Source organism: Ornithorhynchus anatinus, chromosome X5 (assembly GCF_004115215.2).
Source record: "Ornithorhynchus anatinus isolate Pmale09 chromosome X5, mOrnAna1.pri.v4, whole genome shotgun sequence".
NCBI lineage: Eukaryota > Metazoa > Chordata > Mammalia > Monotremata > Ornithorhynchidae > Ornithorhynchus > Ornithorhynchus anatinus.
Window position 1 is genome coordinate 38,863,278 of NC_041753.1, and position 18,909 is coordinate 38,882,186.

An 18,909-nucleotide genomic window follows, 5' to 3' on the forward strand; every position below is an offset into this window, starting at 1 on the left:
GTCTATTTACCACAAAAGTGGCCACAGCAGTGTTAACACTTGATAGATAATTGCCAGGGAAGCTGCAATATTTTTTTGCCACCCTATTTTCAAGGTTTTCTGCTGGGAGAATACAGAACACAGAGTTTCTAGACACATCCTCTGGCTACAATTAGCTTACAGTTTAGCATCCTCTACAACCATAACAATTAAAACCCTATTCATGGTAAATGCATGTAAGACTAGCTATACAGGTTTCATACTGAGGCTTCCAAAATTGCAGTTTACATAGATGTTCAGTAATAGAACTTTGCACCCTCCCTTCATATATCACGGAAACCTCTGCTGAAACAGCAGGCTTTCTGACCTTGCTTTGAAATTAGATTTTTCAATCATCAACAATGAGGAGATTCGTCATCAGGCTGATCTCAGAAGGGAAACTCTAAATTATCTAGTTATCGCTTTATCTCCTGTGGTCAATAAAGAGCTTAGATCTGATCATAAATGTGCAAGGTATGGTGTACAAATTGAGTTTTATCTATCTGGTTTTGATTTCCTTAGTGGAATTTCATTAAGGTTTGGAGTTTAGATTTTCACTACATCAACATTTTACCAAACTCTTGAGCTTTGGAATAGGAAACCTTATATACACTACCTGATGACAGAACTAATGAGCAATGAGTCACAATTTCAAAAGCAGATTCTCATTTTTCAGGAAATGTAGGATGCATTTAGGCCAGATTCATATACAGTACAGTTTAGTAGGTGGATTCCTGCACTTTTTAATTTCAGGCCTGTCAAGACAGTAAATAAAAGGTCAATCTTTGTGTGTGCCCAATAAGAGCCACATTGACATTTTCAGTCATACATCAATCAACTGTATTTATTGGGAACTACTGTGTGCAGAGCACTGTACTAAATGCTTGGGAGAGTACACTAACAGTAGACATTTACCCTGTCCACAACATGTACTTGAGAAGCTGCGTGGCTTAGTGGAAAGAGCACGGGCTTGAGAGTCAGAGGTCATGAGTTTTAATCCCAGCTCTGCCTCTTGTCATTTGTGTGACTTTGGGCAAGTCACGTAACTTCTCTGTGCCTCAGTTCCCTCAACTGTAAAATGGGGATTAAGACTGTGAGCCCCACTTGGGACTGCCTGATCACCTTGTAAAATCCCCGCCAGCGCTTAGAACAGTGCTTTGCACATAGTAAGTGCTTAATACCATCATTATTATTCTAGGTGAAATTCACCATCACTGGTTTCTTCTTTAGGCGTGCTTCTCAAGTAAGAAGGAGAGAGCTGGTGAAGGGCATTAAATTGATTGAGTTCCTGCTTGTTGCTGAGAGAGATGAGCAATCATAAGTGATTGAGTGTAGAGATGTGCACTGACATTCTAGAAAAATGATCCAGATATAGCATATAATATAGGCAGAGCAGGGGGAATGTTGTTGATGGGGAGGCCAGTGAGACTTTCAGGGTGATCTAATGACAAGAATCTGAGCTACAGGAATAACTTTGTGGGTGCAGATGAAGGGATTGATTTGGGAAATATAGAAGAATTCTGGCAGCATTTTACCACAGAACAAATGTGAGAGTTACAGGATAGTGGTGAGTTGGTGATTACCAAAGTTTTCAGGGAGGATGATGATGGTATTGACTGTGATGGGCAAGTTAGGTGCAAGAGTGTGTTTAGGACAGAGGATTAGGGGTTCAATTTTGTAGACTAGGTGAGGTAATTATTTTTTTTCCACTAAAAATAGGCTGGCCTTGTGGAAAGAGTATGGTCCTGGGACTCAAAGGACCTGACTTCTAATCCCAGCTCTGTCACATGTGGGCTGTGTGACCGTGGACTAGTCATTTAACTTCTCTGGGCCTTAGTTTCCCCATCTGTAAAATGGAGATTCAATAGCCATTCTCCCTCCTACTTGGACTGTGAGCACTACACTGGACGAGGACTGTGTGGGCCTGATTATCTTGTATCTACCCAGCACTTAATACAGTGTTTGATAATTATTAAGTGTTGAACAAATATCATTATTATTAGATACAAAAGAGGGAGCATACAGGTGGGTGGTCTCTATTGTATGGTAAGGTGAAATGTGGAATCCATAAACAAAGGGGAGAGAAGAAATATCTTAGTCACAAACAAAACCTCAAATCACTGGAAGACAGCAGCACAAAGCAGTCAAATTAGCAATGGGGTAAACCTCTTACAACAGAAAGCTTTGAGCAGATAATGACAGAGAAATAAAAATGGGTACAGTCACTATTAGCTGCAAATTTGACAGTGCAGGGAGAGGTAATCTTTATATAAACATGATATTGAAGGGATTGTCAGTCTTGTATTTGTCTTATTGGCCACAACTACACACAATGGGTAAAATTTCACAATGGGTACATCATTTATGAAACCAAAAGATAGCTAAATACGCATACGTGCACACATGTGTTTGTTCTTAAATACAAGCCAATTAGGATAGAAAAATCCAAATTGTCTTGCTCAGGAATTTTTGGTTGCCCTAAAGGGCAAATGGAAAAGTTCCCAAAAGTTAACACTAGGTCAGGTAATTTAAAAAGAATAGAAATAAATAGCAGTTTTATAGGAGACAAAGTTAGAAAATCAAAGACAAGAAAGGAAACATTCAGCTAAAATATGGCATTGCTAAAATCCACTTTCCTCTCCATCCAAACTGCTACCATGCTGATCCAGATGCTTATCCTATCCCACCTTGAATACTGCACCTATCTCCTTGCTGACCTCCCAGCCTTCTGTCTTTTTCCCCACTCCAATCCATACTTCACTTTGTTGCATGAATCATTTATCAACAAACATTATATTGTACTTTCCCAAGTGCTTAGTAAAGTTCTCTGCACACAGCCAAGTGCTCAATAATTATGATTGAATGAATAAGTTCAGTTCATGTCTTTCCACTCCTCAAGAAACTCCTTGACCTCCACATCAAATGGGAACTCCTTCTAATGGCTTTAATGCACTCACTCAGCTTGCCCTATCCTCATCTCACTAATCTCCTGCTTTAGTCCAGCCTGCACACTTGGCTCCTCTAGCGCCAGTTTACTCACTGTGCCCTGATCTCATCTATCTCACCGCTGACCCATTTCCCATGTCACTCCCCTAGCCTGGAACTTCCTCCCCCTACATATACACCAGAACACTACTCTCTCCACATTCAAATATTACTAGGGTCATATCTACTCCAAGAGGTTTTCCCCAGCTTGCTCTCCCTTCTGCCGTCATCTGTGAGCTTCAATTTGTGCCCTTTGTACACTTGATATTCACCTCACCCTCAACCCCACAGCACTTATATACATATGTTTATATATTCTAAATTATTTATTCATTTTAATGTCTGTCTCCCACTCTAGACTGTAAGCTCATTATGGGGAGGGAACATGTCCATTAAATATGTTGAACTCTTCCAAGCACTTAGTACAGGGATCTGCACATAGTGAGTGTTCAAAAAATATGATTGATAATAGTCAAAAGAGGAAAAATCATGAAAAACGTTACTGTCCCTTCATATAAAAGAAAGGAAAGTTCATAATAGATAAGCATAAAAAGGAGAAGTTGTTTAAGGATTTTTTTTCCCCACTTACTTTACAACCAATAATCCGAGATAAATACCTGATCACTTTGGAAGGAAAGATGGAAAGCCAAACTGTAATTATGGAGGAAACAGTTAAAGGATGATTAAGAAAAAAGGAGGAAAGCAGGGTGGTCTAGTGGAAAGAGCATGGGCCTGGGAGTCAGAGGACCTGGGTTCAAATCCCACCCCACCACTGCCTGTTAGGTGTCCTTGGCAAGTCACTTAACTGCTCTATGCCTCAGTTTCCTCATTTGTAAAATAGGGATCCAATACCTTGGTCTCCCTCCCCCTTAAATTGTGAGACCCATGTGGGACAAGATCTTGTCTGACCTTTTTATCTTATCTCTACCCCAGCTCCTTAATACATTGCTTCTCAGGTAGTGAGTGCTTAACAAATACAACAATTGTTATTATTAAAACTGCAAAGCTGAATGGCATGCACCACACTGGACTTAAGAAACTATCCAATGTCATTTCAGTTCCTTCAGTCTTTTTTTGATTGATGTGGAAAGCAGAAGTAGTCCCTAGAAAAGGATAAAAAGGGGAAGCGCAAAGAGCCTAGTCATTGCAGACTAGTCAGTTTGACGTCGATACCCAGAAAGATATTATAACAACTTGTCAAACAATCAATTTGAAGTCACACAAAAGACCATAATATACAATACTAGGAAGACACCAATGTGATTTTGTGCAGCGCAAATTGATCCAGACAAATTTAATCTCTTTCTATGATAGAATGACAGGCTATATAGTCGGGGAAAAGCAATAGATGTAAGTTATTAGACCAATAAAGCTTTTGATTTCATCAAGAAAGAAGTTCACTATGCAACCAGATCAAAAGTGCCTGGGGCCTGCTAAGTGCCCATGGCTGTGAGGTATTCGGGCCTACATCCATGGGCCTCAGGTTAGGTCCATCTAGTAGCAGTGAGGTTGTAGTTCTAGACGGGGATATCTCCAGGCATACTTGGTTTAATGCCATGTTCTGAGGTCTGTGATGGACCTAGGCCAATCCCTTCTTTGGTGGCTACTTGGGGAGAGGGTTAGTTCCAGAATCAATTCTAGAATGTTAGAACACTAACAGAAGATACAAAGACTAAGGTTTATGGAATGATATTTAAAGCCAGTGAAATTCAAAGCTGTACACGCAAAGCTTGATTGCCAGATTAGTCAAAGCCACTCACCTTGGGCTTCGTGGTCTCCTTGGCACCCTAAGACTTTGCTTCAGGGCAAAGGATGGAAACATTTTTAGACTAAAATAATACAAATTAGCTTATCATGGCTTCCTTTTTACCCCAGGTAGAGTTTAGGCAGAGAGAAGTACTTCACCATATGATACTCATCTTTCTGCCCTAGGTGTAGGGGAGTATGCAAGGAGCAACTGGAATCCAAACCAGCACACCAGACAAATGAAGGCTTTTTTTCCATGGTCCCTCTAAGAACAAGTGTCTCACCAAAATGGGGGAGGAAGGTTGAGCTCTTCCACTATTAGCAAGGAAGCCAAATATCTCCTAGTAACCCCCATAGCTTGCTTCTAGTAGGTAAACGAGTCCCTTTGCACCCTGTCTTTGCAGTTTGCCTGATCCTTTTCTCCCTTGCAATTCTCTTGCCAGCCTTTTAGTGAAGTACGTTTTAAAAGGTTTTAAAAGCCACTTGCTTTGGCTGTGACCTCGCCATCTAGCTTAGGGAAGATGGAAACTCTTGAATAAAAGCAGATAAAAACTGATATTAACAGAAAATGGAATTGAAGTAAACACAAATAGCATATTCTTCGTCTTAACTATCTTTTACACAACCAAATCGAGGAGGCGTGTATTTACCATTTGAGTCATTTTAAAGATGGGAAAAATGGCTTTGTTATTCTAACCATACAACAGTGCAAATCAAGTTTTTTTGAGAGTTTCAAAATATTTCTGTAACCATAACAAATGATAAGCTGCCACATCAATGGAGATATGGAACACAAAAATATAAGCATTGCTGAACTAGAGATTGGTTTAACATTTTAAGACATTTCTGCATGATCTCCTTGGAATCAAATTACTTATATCACATCTCTTTGAAGATGTTCTGAATATTTCATTGGTTCTGACATCACAACTATAGGAGATCCAAATAATATATATTAGACTACTTGCATTTTTTTCATGTGAATAAAAATGGAAAGAAATTTGAAATACAATCTGACATTATAAGGAAGAAAATAAGTAAATAAATTTACTAAGGTCATTAGAATGTGATGTGATTAAAGAAGAAAATATTTGATTTATATTCCGAAGAATCATCTTGAAATAAATTCTGAATTATTAGTAACAGATCTGGAGATTTAAATTAAGGGAAAACATAGTGTCTGTATAAAATATTTGCAACTCCTCCATACACACATAGATGACCTTTTGTTTTTGAAGATACATTTTTATTATTTTAAAAATATATATACATGTTCTGATTGAGTTTTTGAGTCTTGGGAACCCATTGATGCACATTACTGCTAAATGAGGGAGATAATGTATTTCACTTATTTCATTTTCATGGAAATGAAAATCAATCAATGGTTTTGAATGCTTACTGTGTGCACTAAGTGCTTGTGAAAATACAATAGAGTTGGTTCATATGATCCTTGCCCTCAAGGATTAGCCATGAGGTGGCAGTATACTTTTTCTTTGTACTAGAAGAAATTGCCTGGCAGATAGATTCATGTGTGTGCTTTAAAAGGCCAATATGGAATCCACAGTCCCCACCACACTATGGACACACAAATGTGTCTTTTATGTGTAGTTGTGTTAGTTGTTTGCAGAGCCCTGATTTTTTTCACTTTTGCTTTTTTGTTTCCTGATCCTTTTGAGGCCTCTGATCAACAAGAGCCCCTCCTTTTTTTTTAGCTTGGTATGTCATTCTGGTCCACCAGGAACAGTTTTCCATCCTGAGCCTTTGCTTTACAGTGTCCTTAAACCATTCCACTTGTCCTTCTTGCATTTGGTTTTCAATTTCAGCTCACCATATAGCAGCTGTTTGGGTAACTGGACTGTCATCCATTCACCTCAGGTGTTCTATCTAGCATGGATATATGGAGGTGATAATAGCTTCTATGCTAGGGGACTGACTTCATTCCACAAGTTTATTGCTTCTTATACTGTCTGGCCATTTTATGTTGAATATGGGTTGTAGGAGATGCCGATGGAACTGCTCAAGGAGTAGGATGTTCGGTCAGTTTAATCATAGCTAAAACCTTTCTGCTAGCACATGAAATAAACCTGAGAGAGAAAGTGTGGACCTAGTACATCTGCTTTAAAATAGGGAACCAATAGTGCTGCTGTACCAAAGTAGTCACACACATAGAAAAAGTTTTATTTATCCTTAGGGGAACCTGGAAAGGCTATTACTAAAGTTATCCTTTATCTGGGACTTTCTCACCTTCTAACTATGCAGGTAACAGTTTATGACACTCCACCAAAATAACTATTCCAAGAGAGATAGTACCCAATCATTTACATTGTAAAGGCAAATTGGTTATTGAAACATTCTTTATTAGTCAATCTACCAATTTAGGTAATTAAAATTATATTTTTCTTTCATGACAGGAATCTGGGGATTTTTTTGTTTTTTAGAATGGACATCTTTTCTCCATGATTCCATTTCTTAGAGGAATTAGAATGAAGAGTGGAATCTTCATAGCTCATTGGGCACACTATACAGAATTTATTTTTCTGGAACTATTGCCTAAAATAAGGATTTGAGTACCTGTTTATTATTTCATTAACGGACATTTATTCAGGAGAAATTCTGTACCTTTCTACTCCAAAATCCATCATTAAATTTACAAGTTCTCAAAGTATTCAGTCACATGCTTATGCATTCTTTGTAGAAGTATATTGTTAGAGACTTAAAGAACTGTGTTTGTGAAATTTCATGTACTGAGTTTCCTCTTTTCCAATGGACCAAATTCAGGGCCAGATATACATGGACTGGGCAGCTGCCAGTAACCCTGAATTTCAGAAGGTCCAAAACTGTGGATGTCAGCTGGGCTGCTTGGCGGTGGTAGGAAAGCAGTAACAGTTGTGCCACCCTAAGGGATTTGGCAGCAATAGCTGTCAACCTTGCAACTTATCATGTGAATATTAATAATAACAACAACCTTGAATTTGTATGGTGTTTTTGCTTTTTCCAAAACATTTTTCCATTGGTTATCTCATTTCATCCTCACAGCATCTTTGTGAGGTAGGAAAAGGCAAATATTATTATCATCATTTTTACAGATGAGAAAAGAGAGAGCCTTTCATCACCCCAAGTGGCTCTGTGACCTTTGACTGAGAATCTCTGTCTGCCTTCCAGAACTAGAGTGAAATGGTGGAGGGTGGGACTTTAAAGGGTGAGGCAAAGAGAGAGAGGAAAAAGGGAAGAGCAAAGAGAAGGTGGAAGAGGGTGTGGTGAAGGGGAGGAAGCAGAATGGAGATGGCACAGTAGAGGAGAAGGAAAGGAGGGGGAAGGGAAATGGTTTCTTACTGTCTGCTGCCACACTACCTTCTCCACCACTAATGATGTCATCATGGGTTCTCACTGGCCAAACAGCAGAGCTTTCGCCTCTTTTACTTAGGACAGAGGCTGTGGACCTGGAAGTGGTCCAGCAACTTTAAAGACTGGCACCCAGGGTTTACATTGCCAGTGCAGCAGAACCAGAGTCCCCACACACACTTAACCACAGACCACCTTCCAGGATATCTGAGGCGGGCAAGGGTAAGATATGCATATGGTTTGTCTGGGGCTGAGAGTAGCCTCTGACCTGGTCCTGAAGTCCAGTGATGGCAAAAGCTGCAGTCTCCTGAAAAAGGTCAAACCGTGAATCTACCATCTTGATCCATCCTCTGGCCCCTTTCTAACTCCAAAGAGTGGACAGATTAGTTGCAGCTTCCTGTTCTGCTCCCAAATTCCAAAACTACAGGGATGATGCACTCCCTTCCCACCCTAACTCCCATGGAGCTGGATCCTGCTCTAATTCCTTTCTCAATTAATCCATACAAAATTTTGCTCCTTGGGACTTTTCCTCCCACTTGCCTGTGGTGCTGCTCTACCTCCAACTGACTCTCATCACCATCTCACATTATCAGCTCCAACCATTACCATTTTTCTCCTTCAACTTCTCTGAGGTCTCTTTCCCCAGCTCTCCTTTCAGTTCAGGGGCTTTGGAACCAAAAGTCATAGTCATTGTGCTTCACACATTGCATTTCATTCCATCTCCTTCAGAGCTGGCCTGGGGCTGTTCCCATGTGCTTAGTATCTAAAGGTTGTTCACTTGTTCCAACACCAGTCAGCACACACAACAATTCTTAAAGCTGGTGAGACTGAATTGAGTTGGGCAGAGACCCACCAGCAACTTTCAACGTGAATTTGAGTGAGAGAGGGTTGGATAGAGGGCAGGCACAACTAGGGAATACACAATGCTGAATTATTTACCTACAAGTGGTCAGAAAAGTATTGGACTTCCTCACAGTTCTAGCTTGGACCATTATGCCATAGATTGCATATCTAAGTGATCTTCTGCTTGAATTATCAAAATAGTTCTCCTTTTTTGTAGCTGTGTTTCATATGTTTCATATAGAAAAATCAAGAAAATAATGTGCATGAATCAACATGAGGCATAATTCATTAATTTGAACAGCTGGGAATATAACTCATTCATCTCTATAGAGAAATTAGAGTAGGAATTATTTACAGATGTTTGGATTTCCACTTTAAATTCTGATGTGAAATAATTCTAAAGGTTTCTCATACTTCATGTTTTCCAAAATAGCTGCAGAGCCTTTGATAAATAGAAAAGTGAGCAAGGCAAAGAAGTCTCCTATTGCATCAGAACACATTTTTCCTGGAATACACCTCTTTCCTCATTTTCTAGATAGATAAAATTAAGAGCTTCAAGTGTGTTCTCCCTAAAATCTCCCTTACTCCTCTCTAGTCCCTCCCTCCCTATGCCCCTACTTCGACGTTCCCATCCTTCTCAGGAAATCTCCCACTTCCTCTCAAATTCTATTCCTTATACCAGTGCCTCTGACCCCATTGCTTCACAACTAATGAAAGCACTCACCTATCTCATTGTTGACCACTTGCCCACATCCTCCGTTTGATTTGAAATTCCCTCCCCTTTCATACATGATAGACCACTACTCTCCCCACCTTCAAAGCCCTACTAGAATCACATCTCCAACAGGTTTTCCCGACTAAGCCCTCATTACAGATTAATTTATTCAGTCAATCATATTTATTGAGCACTTACTGTGTGCAAAGCAATGTACTAAGCACTTGGGAGAGTACACTACAACAACAGACACATTCCCTGCCCACATGAGCTCACAGTCTAGAGGGGGAGACAGACATTAATATACATAAATGAATAAATCATTCATTCAATCGTATTTATTGAGCGCTTGTAAGAGCACTGTACTAAGCACTTGGGCAGATATATACATATGTGCTGCGGGGATGGGAGGGAGGATGAATGAAGGGAGCAAGTCAGGGTAATGCAGAAAGGAATGGGACAAGAGGAGAGGAGGGTTTAGTCAGGGAAGGATTCTTGGAGGAGATATGCCTTCAGTAAGGCTTTGAAGAGGGGGAGAGCATTTATTTATCTGATATGAAGAGGGAGGGCATTCCAGGCCAGAGGTAGGAGATGGGCGAGAGGTCAGTGGCAAGATAGATGATATCGAGGTAGTGCGAAAAGGTCAGCATTAGAGGAACGAAGTGTACGGGCTGGGTTGTAGTAGGAGAGTAACGAGGTGAGGTAGGAGGGGGCAAGGCAAATGAGTTTTTTAAAGCCAATGTTAAAGAGGTTTTGTTTGATGCGAAGGTGGAAGGACAATCACTGGAGTTTCTTAAGTGGCTTAGTGGAAAGAGCCTGGGCTTCGGAGTCAGAGGTCATGAGTTCGACTCCCAGCTCTGCCACTCGTCAGCTGTGTGACTGTGGGCGAATCACTTAACTTCTCTGTGCCTCAGTTATCTCATCTGCAAAATGGGGATTAAGACTGTGAGCCCCACGTGGAATCTGATTCTCCTGTGTCTACCTCAGTGCTTAGAACAGTGCTCGGCACATAGTAAGCACTTAACAAATACCAACATTATTATTAAGGAGTGGGGAAACATGGTGTGAATGTTTTTGAAGGAAAATGATTCGAGCAGCAGAGTGGAGTATGGACTGGAGTGGGGAGAGACAGGAGGCAGGGAGGTCAGAAAGGAGGCTTATACAATAATCAAGGCGGGATAGGATAAGTGCTTGTATTAATGGGGCAGCAGTTTGGATGGAGAGGAAGGGGCCAATTATGTGCTATTAATTCTGTTATTTTACCCTCCCTAGCTCTTAGTACAGTGTGCTGCACACAGTAAGCCTCAGTAAATAACATTGATTGATTTATTGCCCCCTTTCTTCCTCCCTACTTAACTGCAATCTTCAACTACTTATTTTCCAATGACTCCTTCCCCACTACTTTCACACATGTATTACATGCCCATGTATTCCCTACTCTAAAAAAAAATCCTCTCCCTAGACTCATGTCACACTCAAGCATTCTTTATATATCCTACTATTCCTCTCCAAACTCCTTGAGCCATTATTTTTAATGGTATTTGTTAAGTACTTACTATGTGCCAGGCATTCTACTAAGTGCTGGGGAAGTTACAAGTTAATCAGGTTGGACACAGTCCATGTTCCACATGGGGCTCACAGTCTCAATCCCCATTTTGCAGAACTGGTAACTGAGACACAGAGAAGTGAAGTGATTTGCCCAAGGCTACACAGCAGACAAGTGGCAGAGCCAGCATTAGAACCCAGATCCTTCTAACTCCCAGGCCCATGCTCTAGCCACTAGTCCATGCTGTTTCTCTAAAATTTAAAGTTTTCTAAACCCACTGCCTCCATTTCCTCTCCTCCAATTCTCTTGTTGATCTCTTACTACTACCCAATCCACAATCTTCACTCTTTTAAATTCATCCTACTCTCTGTATCTTGATCTCATCTATCCTGCTGCTGAGTTGTTGCCCACATCCTCCTTCTGGCCTCAAACTCCTTTCCCCTTAATATCTGACAGAGCCCTCCTTAAATCACATCCCCTCCAAGTGGCCTTCCCTGATAAGCCCTCTTTTTCCCTACCTGTCCTCCCCTCTGCATCACCTAGACATTTGGATATGTGCTCCTTAGTCACTTGATATTCACTCCACCCTCAGCCCCACAACATTTAGTTTTATACCCTTAGATTTTGCCATTCCTCCTTCCTGTAATTTATTTTAATACCTGTTTCCCCTTCTAGACTGTAATCTCTTTGTGGGCAGGAATTTTGTCTTCCAACTTTATTGTATTGTACTTTCCCAAGCCTTTGCTTAGTACAGTGCTCTGCACACAGTAAGTGCTCAATAAATAATCATTAATTGATTGATTAATATGGACTATCTTAATTCTATCATTCTGGAGCAAATTGATTTGAACCCTTTGAACCCTATGCTTAAATACCAAGAGTTATCTGACTAGATCTCTTCCCTTTTCCTTTCAGTCTTGGCATATATCTCAAGAAACTGCCATCTTTTTTCACTGTAATTACCCTCATCTTAAAGGAGAAGCAGAAAGAAGCAAGAGAAAATTTACAGCAAGTAACACAAAAATCACATAGGAAAACTAGTTCGTGTGTGGCTTAGTGGAGAGAGCACGGGAGTCAGTGGAGTCAGAAGGATGTGCGTTCTAACCCTGGCTCTGCCCCTTGTTTGCTGTGACCTTGGGCAAGTCACTTCACTTCTCTGTGCCCCATTCCCTCATCTAAAATGGGGATTAAGAGTGTGAGCACCATGTGGGACAGGGACTGTTTCCAACCTGATTAACTTGTATCTACTCCAGCATTTAGAACAGTACTTGGCACTCAGTAAGTACTTAATGAATACCATCATTATTATTATTATTACTTCAGATTTTTAAAAGGTTTCCATATATTCTATATACATTTAAACTTGGTTTTACTTTTTCCTCTGTTGGAAAATATTTGGAAATGTCTGTGACAGTCATTATCCGTATATCATTGTTCATTGGCTTGACTCAGATCTATTGGAAGGGAATGTAAAACCTGCATTCACTCTCTTAAGCCACTAGAGTATCTTCTAAATTAACTGACATCAGTCAATCAGTTGTATTAATTGAACATTACTGTTTGCAGAGCACTGTACTAAGCCCTTGGGAGAGTATAGTATAACAGAGTTCGTAGACCCATTCCTTGCCCATAACAAGTTTACAGTCTAGAGGGGGAGACATTTTTTAAAGTATAATTTTGCATAAACAAAATAAGCAATTCCCATCAAATGTGTCATTGCCTCTTTTCTGACTCAAATACAAATGATTCAAAACAATTAAATCACGAGTAGTATTTTATACTTTGTTCCTGATCAATGACATAGTTCATAGTAGGTCAGAAATAACTTACACATCATAGAGAATACTCAGAGGGGTGATGTGAACCTATAGGCTCTAGTGATTTCAACGATTAAAAATGAGAAACACTTTTCAAAGAAGCACATTTTTCTTCTGAAATCTATCCAAGAAATACACCTAAATGCCAGTGTTAAAAAGAATAATAATGTGAAAAATAAAGTATTTCCTGTTTTTAATTTTCACGACAGCTAATAGCAAACTGACATATTGAAGTAGTTATTCTGAAGAACAACATATTCTTTTTAACTTTGAATTCCAAGGTGATACATAAGATACAATATTTGTTTCCTGTCCAGGTTTATATCTCTAATACATTTGCTGCACTGCTAGCTATTGAAACACAGTGGCTGATTTTCACTGAAACAAAAGGTTACATTAGTGTCAGTCCCTTGTTTCTTCCATATGACAAAGACAAAATCGAATCTGCCAATAACAGCTGTGCATCTCCTTGGTGAGTTGAGTTAGGAGACCTGAAAAAACAGAAACAAAAAATACTTCAATGGAATTAAATGAAGGTTAAATGAGTTGATCATGGTGACTCACCGACAGAGCAAGAGCCCATGATTCTTACTTCATTTTTTCTGGCTACAAGGTGATTCTCCTTGCACTCTATTCACAAGACATGTCGCACTAGATGTGTGTGTGTGTGTGTGTGTGTGTGTGTGTGTGTGTGTGTGTAGAGCTGTCCTGCCATTTCAAAGATGATGCTACTGACAGTGCTTATGAGTGCAGATGAAAGGACAAAAGCACAACTGACATTCCCTTCTGCATTGTGAGGATGTAATGATGGCTCTCTGCTCCATTTGTCCCATTAAGAGCTCTGCCTCTGTTTCCCAACTGTCCAAGAAAGTCTCCCAACCTCAGTGAAGATTTTGCTCAAGAAGAATAACCCTTTCCTTGTTTGTGGCTGGTTAGTATTTTTTACTTGCCTACTAGGGTGCTGAGTTCTGGGGTAGGTATAAGATAAAGTCCCTGTGTCACACAGAGTTCAAAATCTGAGAATAGACTGGCTATCAGCCTCATTTTCCAGATGAAAAAAAAATGTTGGTATTTGTTAAGTGCTTACTATGTGCAGAGCATTGTTCTAAGCACTGGGTTAGAGACAGGGTCATCAGGTTGTCCCATGTGAGGCTCACAGTCTTAATCCACATTTTACAGATGAGGTATCTGAGGCACAGAGAAGTTAAGTGACTTGCCCTCAGTCATACAGCTGACAAATGGCAGAGCGGGATTCGAACCCATGACCTCTGACTCCCAAGCCCATGCTCTTTTCACTGAACCATGCTGCTTCTCTGAAGAAACTGGAGCTCAGAGAAGTTAAGCAACTTGCCCAAGATTAGATAGAGGGCCATTGGCAGAGCTGGGACTAGGACAAATGAAAGCAATTAATTAATCCTGGCCTTGCCACTTGTTTGCTGTGTGACTTTAGTCAAGTCATTTAACTTTTTTGTGCCTCAGTCTTCTCATCTATAAAATGGGGAATAAGACTGTGAGCCCTATGTGCCTGGCACATAGTGAGTGTTTTACACCTATAATTAAAAGAATAAACAAATGAACAATTGAATAAACCAATGCACCCACAGAAATTACCACAGGCTGAGAAGATCAGCTGAACAGGAGATGAGGATTAGTTGAGGAATAGAATGCTTGACGTTTTAGATAGTTTTTAAGGTAGAAAGGGGTGTCATCTGGCAGACTTGAAGTGAGAAAGGATTCTAGGCAGTGGTAATAGCATGCACAATAGATTAGGGACAGGAAAGTTGAGAGTGAGACACAGTTAAATGGATACACCTTTCTTAATACAAATATCTACGAAGGAGGAAAGCTGAGGTATATCAAGTGAAGAGAGCAGGTAGATAACAAAGAGAAGGCTGGTGGAAGACTTTCAGTCTAATAGCTAGGAATCTGTTTCATGCAGAGAGAAATGCTGCACTTTTCAAGGTCTCCAGTGTTCTCCTTTTGGCCAGGTCTAATGAGCTCTACTCTATCTTAATTCTCCTTCACCTCTGGCTAGTTCTTGGCTGACACTGTTAGCACTCCCTTCCCCTCTACCTGTGCCTCCAACCTCATCGTTTCACACTTCCTCCAAGTGCTTGCCCCCTCCTTCTTCCCTCCCTGACCACCAACTTCAACTGTTCACTCTCTAATGGCTTTTTCCCCACTGCTTTCAAACTTGCTCCTGTCTCCCTTAACCTCAAACAACCCTCTCCTGACCTCACAGTTCCCTCTAGTTATGGCCCCATCTCCTTCCTACCATTCCTCTCCAAACTCCTTGAGCGAGTTGTCTACCCCTGCTCTCTCCATTTCCTCACTTCCAATGCTCTCCTTGACTCACTCCAATCTGGCTTCCGCCCTCTTTATTTCTCAGAAACTGTACTCATAAAGGTCACCAATGATCATCTTCTTGCCAAATACAATGGCCTCTATGCAATTCTAATTCTCCTCAACCTCTCACCTGCTTTTGACACTTGATCACATCCTTCTTCTGAAAACATTATCCATCCTTGGCTTTTCTGACACTCTCCTCTCCTGGTTCTCCTAAAGCTCTGGCCACTCAGTCTTAATCTCTTTTTATCAGGCTCCTCTTCTGCCTCCCACCCCCTAACTGTGGGAGTCTCTCAAGTCTCAGTTCTGGATCTCCTTCTAAATTTCCATGGCTTCAACTACTATATCTAAGACGATGATTCCCAAATCTACATCTCAAGCCTTGATAGCTCTACTTCTCTGCAGTCTCTCATTTCCTCCTGCCTTCAGGACATCTTTACTTGGATGTCCTGCTCAGTGGAAAGAGGCTGGGCGTGGGAGTCATAGGTCATGGGTTCTAATTCCAGCTCCACCACTTGTCAGCTGTGTAACCTTAGGCAAGTCACTTAATTTCTCTGTGTCTCAGTTACCTCACCTGTAAAATTGGGATGAAGACTGTGAGTCCTACATGGGACAAACTGATTACCGTGTATCTACCTCAGCGCTTAGAACAGTGCTTGGCTCATAGTAAGGGCTCAATGAATACCAACATTATTATTATTATTATACCTCAAACTCAACATGCTCAATAACAGAACTCCTTATCTTCCCACCCAAAGAGTGCCTTCCTCCTTACTTTCCCATCACTGTAGACAACACCACCGTCCTCCCTGTCTCACAAGCCTTGGCGTTATCATTCATTCATTCAATCACACTTATTGAGCACTTACCGTGTGCAGAGCACTAAGCACTTGGGAGAGTACAATAAACAGACACATTCCCTGCCCACAACAAACTTACAGTCTAGACTGGGGGAGACAGACATCAGTACAAATAAATAAATTACAGATAAGTACTTAAGTGCTGTGGAGCTGGGAGGGGGAAAGAACAAAGGGAGCAAGTCAGGGTGATGCAGAAGGGAGTGGGAGAAGAGGAAAGGAAGGGCCTGGGAAGGCCTCTTAGAGGAGATGGACCCTGAATAAGGCTTTGAAGGAGGAGAGAGTAATTGTTGGATTTGAGGAAGGAGGGCATTGCAGGACGTGTGCTAAGGGTCGGTGGTGAGATCGAGGCAAAGTGAGAAGGTTAGCACTAGAGGAGCAAAGTGCATGGGCTGTGTTGAAGGAGAGTAGAGAGGTGCCTCTGCTGTCCGGGTTATTTTTCTACACAACTACTCAGTCCATGTTTCTCCACTCCTCAAGGACCTCCAGTGGTTGCCCATCCATCACCACATCAAATAGAAACACCTTACCATCAACTTTAAAGCACTCAATCACCTTACCCCTTCCTATCTTACCTCACTGCTTTCCTACTACAGCCCAGCCCACGCATTTTGTTCTTCTCATGCCAACCTAGTTGCTGTACCTCAATCTTGTCTATCTCACAGCCAAACTGGAATGCCGTCTATCATCATATCTGACAGACAACACCCTCTCCATCTTCAAAACCTTATTAGAAGCACATCTGCTCTAAGATGCCTTCCACGACTGTCATTTTCTCTTCTCCCACTCTCTTCTGTGTCACCCTTGCACTTGGATTTGCACCCTTTATTCACCTCTCCTTCAGCCCCACAGCACTTTTATACAGATCTGTAATTTTTTTTTTACATTCATGTCTGTCTTCCACTCTAGACTTCAAGTTTGTTATAGGCTTGGGACTGTGTCTACCAACTCTTATATTGAACTCTTCTGAGCATTTAGTACAGTGCTCTGCACACCGTAAGCACTTAATAATAATGGTAATGATAGTGATGGTATTTGTTAAGCACTTCTGATGCATCAAGCACTGTTCTAAGCCCTGGGATAGATATATGCTAATCAGGTTGGACACAGTCCCTATTCCACATGGGGCTCACAGTCTTACTCCCTCTTTTACAGATGAGGGAACCTAGACACAGAGAAGTTAAGTGATTTGCCCAAGGTCACACAGCAGACATGTGGCAGAGTCAGGATTAGAATTCCAGTCCTTAATAAATAAGATTGATTGTTGTACAATTTAGTGTTTCAGGTACAATGCTCTCTTGGTTCTCCCGGAGCTCCAAACTAGTATAGTCTTCATTCTGTGACTATACTATTCTACTGGCTGTCTTCTCATTGGCTCCTTGTTTGAAAGTTTTCACCCTTCAGTCTCTACTTCTCTCTGCTACCCTGTTCAGTTTTCTAAAATGTTTTTCTATCTGCTTCTCCATTCTTCAAAATTCTCTATTGATTATCCATTCCATCAAGCAGAAAATCCTTATAATGGCCTTCAAGGCACTATCAATTTTCTTCCTCTTCCCTCAGTGCTTCTCTCCCACTAAACCCCAGCTTTCAGTCTTCATAACTCCTAAGCTAACATTTTTACTGGGTCTTATTCTGGATTTTCTGGCCTTCAATCAGTTGTTTTTATCCTTCATTCTGACTAGAATTCCATGTTCCTTCAACTACTCCAGACCCTTTCTAAAGCCTTTCTAAAAGGCTTTCTAAAATTCCACCATCTCCATATGACATAACTCATCTAAACTCCATCTTTCCAGGTCGCATCCATCCAACCACTGTCCTTAGCTCCTACATTCCTATGTAACCTTATGTAAATTCTTAATTTTTTTAAATGGTATTTGTTAAATCCTTACTACATGTCAAGCACTGTATTAAGTGCTGGGGTAGATAGAAACTAATCAGGTTGGACACAGTCCCTGTCCCACATAGGGCTCACAGTCTCAATCTCCATTTTGCAGATGAGGTACCTGAGGCACAGAATTTAAGGTCACATGGCAGACAAATGTTGGGGCTGGGATTAGATCCCAGATCCTTCTGATTCCCAGCCCCATGTTCTATCCATTAGGCCATGCTGCTTCTCCTTAGTACAGTGCTTTGCACATAGTAAGTGCTCAAATATGATTGAATGAATATAATTCATATAAACTTATACTTTGAGTTATTTTCTTGATATCTATCCCTCCATGCTTCAGATATCAACAGTCGTAGCATTGTTTCTTCCCCATACTAAAACTATTTCTCTGTCTTTTCCATTCGATTATCAGTTCTTTGAGAGCAGGGACCATGTCTCTTATTCATTCATTTTAACTCTCCCAAGTGCTTAGTATAGTGCTCTGTATATGAGCCCACTCAAATACTCCTAGAACACAATTATACCAATAATAACCGCTCTTCCCCACCCTCCCTTCAAATGAGGCAAAGTAAGGCTTTTGAAAGAGAGAGAAGAAAATAACTTATTTTGTTTTGGTGAGGCAAAGAGAGGCTAACAGGAGCAGAAGAGGAGCAAGATGATAAATGTTATAACAGGAAAAGAGACAATAAGAGGGAGTAACAGAAGTTATAAAAAGGAGGATGGAAGTGTTGGTTATCCTGTAGAGAGAAAAAAGACTGTGCTAAGGAGCCATGCTGAGGGCACTACTAAGCAGCTGCTCAGAGCTG